The 6,761-nt window shown below is 44.5% G+C and overlaps 1 pseudogene; it reads left to right on the plus strand.

Moving 5' to 3' along the window:
- Window positions 1-1,542: 1,542 nt before the first annotated feature.
- LOC130876386 (60S ribosomal protein L22-like 1) lies at window positions 1,543-1,927 on the plus strand (annotated as a pseudogene).
- The last annotated feature ends 4,834 nt before the right edge of the window (window positions 1,928-6,761 follow it).

A 6,761-nucleotide genomic window follows, 5' to 3' on the forward strand; every position in this document is an offset into this window, starting at 1 on the left:
AAAACCAAACAGTAAAACTAATTTCTCTGCTGGGATCTCCGAGTACTGACTCACAGAAGACTCTAAGTGCACAGTGGTACCCTGCCGCTGCCAGGTGTCAGGAACAGGACACTAGATGGAAGGAGGCTTGGGTGTTCTTTATCTTGTTCCTGGTTACCCAACATTATCGCCTCCATCGTACAGGAATCTGAAACACGATGGAAGTGTCAACCTACGGAACTTTATGGTGTCTGGGATGACACAGAATCGGGAATAGTTTGGTATGTCACGCACTCAGACGCACAGACCTGCCCTACAGCCTCTGACTCTGGGTGCCTGGCCCTGCTTCGCCCTCCCTATCCCTCTTCCTTCTTGATGTGTCAGGAAAACAAGTGGAGATGGTTCCATCTGAAGAGCCAGGAGATGGGAAGTATGGATATTTGCATTTTGATACATTCTTAGAGGCTGTCTTAGTCACGGTTCTGTGGCTGTGAAGAGGCACCATGACCAAGGCAACTCTTATAAAGAAAGCACTTAACTGGGGCTCGCTTACAGTTTCAGAGGGTGGGTCCATCATCATCATGGCAGGGAGTCAGACTGGCACGGTGTTGGGGCAGTACCTAATAATCACATCCTTATCCTTCCTCGGGCCAGGAGAGAGGCGCCGGCCTGCTGTGAGCTTTGGAAGCCTCAGTGCTCACCCTCAGTGACGCACTTCCTCCAACAAGGCCACACTTTCTCACATAGTGCCATGTTAAAAACAAGCCTATGAGGAGGGCCTTCCTTATTCAAACCACCGCAGAGGCATCCGGTTCAACCCCCAAAACCAAGAGAGGAAAGTTGCCACCAAAGAGAAAAGATCTTGCTTCGTTTCAGGAGGACATAAAGTAGTAATTGAACGAATGGTAGTCAAAAGAAAAAGCCAGAAAGCAAGGATAAGAAGTGGGGCACATTCCTTCTCTCCCTGTTTCTTTTGTTTGTTTGTTTGTTTGTTTTGTTTTTAGTGAGAGGGTTTCCCTGTGTGACCCTGGTTGTCCTGCAACTCTCTCTTGTAGACTAGGTTGGCCTTGAACTCAGAGATCTTATCTCTGCCTCCCTAGTCCTGGGATTAAAGGTGGGAGCCACCACCTTCTGCTATTCTACAGCCTGATCCTATGAAGGTAGTTTCTTAATTGAGGTTCCCTCCTCTCAGATGACTTTAGCTTGTGTCAGGCTGACATAAAACGATCCAGCACAAAAAAACAGAGGCAATAACTAAAGACATAGATTTTCCCTTACGTTGAAGGTTGTGAGTCTGAGTGCAAAGGTCCATAAGGGACCCAGCACAATGAAAGAGGGAGTGGTGGAATTAATTTACAAGTGGATATCTCAGAAACATCTAGGTCATATGTGAGGCCCTTGGGTTTGATCCCAGGACTGGAGTGAAAAAAAAAAAAAAAACCAATAGATCATCAGTCCCATCAAATGGTAGAATAGGGCGATGCCCTCAAAAGTCTAGAGAAAATTTACTGACAAGAACACATAACAGAGAAGTTTTCTCTCTCCACATGACCGATGCTCACTATGGCACCACGGAAAGATGTGAACCCCAAGAAGTTGGCCTGGAGGCTTTATTCAGAACTTATTCATCCAGTAGAAGATGAAATTCTTGATTCTGGAAATTTCCGACAGTTTCTATGGGAAAAAGTAAGTCAGTGGAGAAAGTGAAAAGAGTGGGGATGGTGGTCACACTGAACTCTTGGAGAATAAAACCACAGCTGTTTCTAGAAACGGTTCTCTAAGGGGCACTTGAAATATCTTACTAAGAAATTCCTTAAGAAGAATAATCGATTAGCTTCAGGTGTTGCATCCAGCAAGGATACTTACAGACTTCATTACTTCCAACATTAATCGAGACGAAGATGAGTCGAGTCTGGCCTTTGCATTTAATGAAATGGAAGTATACTGAGGACATTTAAAATTTGACTTTATCAGCAAATAAAAATTATTGTGCTCATATTGCTGGGCAGTGGTGGCACCCGTCTTTACTCCCGTTACTCGGGAGGCAGAGGCAGGAGAATCTCTGTGAGTTGGAGGTCAGTCTGTTCTACAGAACGAGTTCCAGGACAGGACCCAAAGCCACAGAGAATCTGTCTCGGAAAGGGAAAAAAAAAAGTATACATAACATGCAAGCATAGGTTTACAATGATAATAAGTGAACATCCACAAAACCAGCACTCTACGAAAGACATTTACCACCTCAGACACTCATGACACGCCTGAGAACCCTGTCTGTCCTGACACCCACAAAACCAGCACTCTACTAAAGCCATTTACCGTCTCAGGACACGCCCAGGGCCCTGTCCTGCATTCTTCCTTTGGCCCAGGCTACAGTAATCTGAATTTTGCGCTAGTAATTTCCTTGATTTCCTTTCAGTTTTGCCACCTGTTTATGTATTGCTGGCCAATGTAATTCTGGTTTGAAAAAAAATACACAATATTACATAAAATGTATCTGCTATTTGAATCTTTTGATGAAAACATCATATGACATGCTTTCCTTGGATACTCTCACTGATGTATTGTTTAGTGCAACCATGTTGCTGTAAGCACCTGGGTCCTATGAGACAATCTTCTTCACCTCATGGTAATACGGCCACGCCGGCTTTGCTCTGCCTGGACCCTAGCAAGCTTTGTCTCTCCGCTGGCTTATACAGGCTCTGTGCACCACGCTGATAAATCCTGATACTAACATACAGCTAGCTTTAGTCTTATCTTATCTGAGAGCTGTTATGCTTTCTCTGGCTTATTTAATGTGCTCCCTGACTGCAAATCTGCGATCATATCTCCTGCTTCATACTTCTTCTCCTAGCTTTGCTTTTCATCCTTTTTCCGTGCTTTCTTTTGGACCACTCGAGTGCCCCCTTCCATGTCACCACTCCCGTACAGAAAACTGTTCAAACATGGAATTTCTAATCAAATTATAAAAGTATGCAGGAAGAATAAAAATCTTTTTAGACATAGAGGGACTCAAAATTGCCTTACTTCGGTCGTAGGGAATCTCATCTGAACGTGGTAACAGTTACATGAAGGGATGAGCTGGGAAAACGCATAAACTACAGAGAGAAATAAGGAAAGACTTACTGAGCCGGGGGGGGGGGCACTCTGTTAATCCCAGTACTCGGGAGGCAGAGGCAGGTGGACGTCTGTGGGTTCAAGTCTAGCCTGGTATACTAGAGCTACTTCCAGGACAGCTAGAGCTGCTACACAGAGAAACCCTGTCTCAAAAAACCAAAGAAAGAAAGAGAGACAGAGAGACAGACAACAGACAGACAAACACTTTCTGGGAGCAAAAGGCTGGTAGTTCCAGACAACAATAGCCTGGCTACAGGTAAAACTCAGAGGTAGAGCGCAGTATCAACCCAAAGAGAAGTCAAAGGCAAAGATTTAAGGAAGGAGCAGTCCAGGGAAAACAGGATTCCAAAAATTGGAGGTGAACTTCCAAGTAACTGATCAAGGTCCGCTCAAGAAGATGTTAAAGAGACAGCTCAGAAACTCTCAAGGGGAAGAAAAATCCTGACCTCAGCAGTTAGAGTTACTTACTATTAATTATCAACTTCATAGCCTATTATGAAGATTAAGTTAGTTAATAATTGTAGCATGATTGGAAAGGGCAAAATAAACAGATAAAAGAAAATAAAACTTGGCCGAGCCCTTGGTGATAGCCCCCCGCCCCCCGCCCCCCCGGGAGGGGGGTCACTCCTTTAACTACTTAGATGCAAACTCTAGTGCTGAGCGATGGCTAAAGACAAGTTTTATCAGCTTAGAAAACACACCAGCCTAGCAGTGGTGGCACACACCTTTAACCCCAGCACTCGGGAGGCAGAGGCAGGTGGATTTCAGTGAGTTTGAGGCCAGCCTGGTCTACAAAGCAAGTTCCAAGACAACAAGGACTGTTACACAGAGAAACCCTGTCTGAAAAAAAAGAAAGAAAGAAGAAAGAAAGAAAGAAAGAAAGAAAGAAAGAAAGAAAGAAGAAAAAAAGAGAAGAAAAGCATACAAAAGCTTTACCGCTTTTTGTACATAAAACATTAAAAGTATAGACGGGACATAGGAATAAAAAGAATATGAAAGACATACTGTCCTCTTCTTACATGAAGAACAGAGGGTTGCAAAGGTGACTCAGCAGTTAAGAGCCCTTACAGAGAACCTGGGTTTGGGTACCAGAACCCACATGTCAGCTCACAGTCATCTATAACTCCAGTTCCAGACCTACACACAGGCAAAACACCCCTGCACATAAAAATAATAATCAGGATGTGGTGGTTTGAATGAGAACGACTCCCACAGGCTCGGAATGTTTGACCCAGCGGGTGGACTGTTTAGTAGGGGTTAGGAGGTGTGACCTTGTTGAGGAGATGTGTCACTGGGTCTCTCTTGGCCTACAGTCCAAAGATCAGGATGTAAGCTCTCAGCTACTGCTCCTGTACCAGGCCTGACTGCCTGCCTCCACGCTCCCTGCCATGACAGTCATGGAGTTGCCTCTGAAACTGTAAGCAAGTCCCTAATTAAATGCTTTGTTTATAGGTTGCCTTGGTCATGGTGTTTTTTCACAGTGTTAGAAAGGAAAGCATAAATGGGAAGAGAAAAGCTGTTATTTCTTTTTTTAAATTTTACTTATTTATTATGTATACAGTGTTGACATCAGATCTCATAGATGGTTGTAAGCCACCACGTGGTTGCTGGGAATTGAACTCAGGACCTCTGGAAGAACAGTCAGTGCTCTTAACCTCTGAGCCATCTCTCCAGCCCAACAGACTATTATTTCTAAGCTGTTCAGATCCTGGTTCTGGCTTTAATCAGAGGGATGATGGCTAAAGCAGACAGAACTGAAAGAGACCTAAGATTAGTATTTTCTTCAGAAGTCAGTGGTTACGATGCGGCTCTCAGGAGTTACTACAACTCCACTGAAAGGAGAGAGTCATATATCGGATGTAAATTCTCCTTGATTGTGGGGTAATGGTGCCTAAAATGACTAGGCAGTTATATAAACAGCAGTGAGCACATTATTCACAGATGAGAAGATAAAGCCCCGACAGAGCATGAACAGAAACACAGTCCATCCCAAGGGCTCACCCGGTTCTTTGTCTGGGGCAGGAGTGAGACAGAAAGCACAACAGGAGGCTGAAGCTCTTCCTGGAAAACCTTCTGGAGTTTCTAAAAGTTTCAGTCATTTCCATGTATTACTCTGAAGAAAAATAAAAGCACTTGACTATACATTTACAACTTTCATGAAGGAAATCTTGCAATTGCTATGTTTTAAATAATTAGCAAAATTTTCCATTATTAACAGATTGCACTATCTTCAAATTGTAATACGAAGATTAGATGTCTTCATGATACAAGCTTGCAATATTGAACAAATATTTAAAGTCCCCCATCCTATTCCCCTCCCCCATCCATCTGACCACACACACACACACACACACACACACACACACACACGGCTTCTCTGTTAGCCCTGGCTGACCTTATTATAGACCAGGCTGGCCTTGAACTCAGAAAGATCCACCTGCCTCTGTCTCCCGAGTGCTAGGATCAAAGGTGTGCGTCACCATGCCTGGCTTCAAATATTTTAAAGTTTTGGGTATACCAAATTATTAATTTTCCTAGAAGGTCTTCAAGCCTTTATCTATTTTGAAATCAAGTCAAGAACTGGATGACTGGTGATTGTGGTGGCCTTTAATCATAGTGCTTGGGAGGCAAAGGTAAGCAGATCTCTGAGAGTTCAAGGCCAGCCTGGTCTGCACGGTGAGTTCCAGCACAGCCAGGGTTACATAGTGAGACCCTGTCTCAAGAAAAACAAAGGAGGAGGAAAGAAAGTTGTTTTCTAGAGCCCCGGGGAAGCTCCCGCCCTCACTGAGTGTCCTAGTACACGCCAGAATTTTGTTCCGCAGTTGGGGAAGAGTGGAAGGGAAGGAGTCGAGAGGCTTCCTTTACATTAAGGAGGAAATTCAAGCCTTTTGGGAGACACGTGGGTCTCCAATGGTCACCAATGCCAGAGGTGATTCCAACAGAACAGGGGCGTGATGCCAGTGAAGTCAGAAGCACACGCGTTCCCACTGAGCCGATGAACAAGGAACCAAATGAGGGAAGATGGCCAAGCGCACGACTTCCTCATTCTGCCCAGTTCCAGTGCGCTGGCACCTTCACAGACGACGGCTTTGCAGCTTTGGTTCCAGCCTATAAAAAGGAGTGTCACTTCCTGGACCCGTGTCCATCCAGAATTTACTGACTCCCCTCAGTTTCAGAAGATGCCTGCTTGCATTAAAAAGAACAGAAACTGGAAACAGAAAGTCCTAGTGCTCCCGTTTCAGGTTCTGGTCTCAAGAGCTTCTTAGGTCCCTGCCCTCAGGGTCTTTTTCCTTCTGCCCATTTTTGTTCACTGAGAGGAAGGACCTAGCACAGGGTCGGGGTACACGGGTTTCTGTTTGTCAGTCTCTCTAACGAGAGTTTTCAGATTGACAAAGGAAGCTCTGCCCACCTGTGACCTCATAGCTTCCGGGAATGGAGCCAGTGCACCCCCAAGAAATGGGGTCTCCAATCTAGATGCTAAAGGTTAAGAATAAAATAAGGAGAGTCCATAATAAAAATATTATCCAGGGAAATGCGTCATAAACCACTTCCATGGCCATATCCTTTATTACTATAACCTGGGAATGTATTTCCGCTAAGCACGACCCCATAATCTTTAAGGAGCCAAAGATCTAACAGAAAATTGGCACCCACTTTTGTTTGTTTCC

This window comes from Chionomys nivalis, chromosome 6, assembly GCF_950005125.1.
Source record: "Chionomys nivalis chromosome 6, mChiNiv1.1, whole genome shotgun sequence".
NCBI lineage: Eukaryota > Metazoa > Chordata > Mammalia > Rodentia > Cricetidae > Chionomys > Chionomys nivalis.